The sequence below is a fragment of the Myotis davidii genome, unplaced genomic scaffold (genome assembly GCF_000327345.1).
Source record: "Myotis davidii unplaced genomic scaffold, ASM32734v1 scaffold16, whole genome shotgun sequence".
NCBI classification, from domain to species: domain Eukaryota; kingdom Metazoa; phylum Chordata; class Mammalia; order Chiroptera; family Vespertilionidae; genus Myotis; species Myotis davidii.
The window spans coordinates 1,194,269-1,195,597 of NW_006287821.1; positions in this window are offsets into that span (position 1 = coordinate 1,194,269).

Consider the following 1,329-nt stretch of genomic DNA (forward strand, 5'->3'; position numbering starts at 1 on the left):
CTTTGCCCAGCCACAAGCCAGGATGATGGCTTCTAGTACAGCGGTGGTGGTGGGAGCCTCTCCCGCCTCCTCAGCAGCACTAAGGATGTCAGACTTCAGCTTAGGCCTGCTCCCCGCTGGCAAGTGGACATCCCCCGAGGGCTCCTGGCTGCCAGAGGGATGTCTGACTGCCAGCTTAGGCCCAATCCCCTGGGGAGCGGGCCTAAGCCAGCAGGTTGTCATCCCCTGAGGGGTTCCAGACTGCGAGAGAGCACAGGCTGGGCTGAGGGACCCCCCCCCTCCACCCGAGTGCACATATTTTTGTGCACTGGGCCTCTAGTAAAATACATATTAAAAAGAAAAAAGAAAAAATGTGGTCAGTTCAGAAGGCAGTTATGAAGTAGAATTAATAGACTTGACCTCCCAATGGATACAGAGGATGGAATTCATGATTCTGTCTTGGTGAATGGTCATAGCATTATTAAAAACAGATGCAATAGGAGAGGAAGGCCTTAGGTAAGCTCTGCTTTTAACTGTATGTCTTGTGATATTAGGCAAGTCACTTAACTTCCATGGGGGTCAACTGTAAAAGGAGTAGGTTGGAATAGGTAACTTCAGATGCCCCTGCCTCTTTTATAAGGAAATTAGTTCACCATTTCACAAAATAGTCAAATTCCCATGGTGCTGCATTAGGCAACGTCTCAAAGGAAAAGGACAGCAGCTATTGATTCATCTCAATGTACCAGTATGCAAGCTCTCACACAAGACACCTGAAGACTATCCAAACAACTTTTAGTTGATCCTTTCCTTTGATTAAAATTGTTTGTTACCATTTTGTGTGTGTGGTTTTTTTGTTTTGTTTTTTAGTAAAAAATAATTTCATACAATTGTAGGACAACCAGACTAACAGGTAAATTTTGTCAATTTTTCAGAAGTTGAAACTCCTAAGAAAAAACATAATTGACCTCACCCTTTATGACTGGGTGTAAAATACATTAAACAAATAGATGTCAGGGAGATAAATAGATTATCCTCACAGCATTCTGTTCATTATTAGAAAGGGTCTGAAACAAAATCTAACATGGGGTCTCTAGTTATAAAAATTCAGATTTTGTAGATTACTCGTTCCTATTGAATTTATTGGGGTGACATTGGTTAATAAAACAGCACAGTTTCAAGTGTACAATTCTATAACTCATCACCTGCATGCTGCATTTTAGGCTCACTACCCAAAGTCAACTCTCTTTCCACTACCTTCTTTTCCCCTTTGCCATCTTCCACCTCCCACCACCCAGCTTTCTAGCAGGCAATCACCATACTGTTATGTGTGTCTGTTCTCTCTCTCTCTCT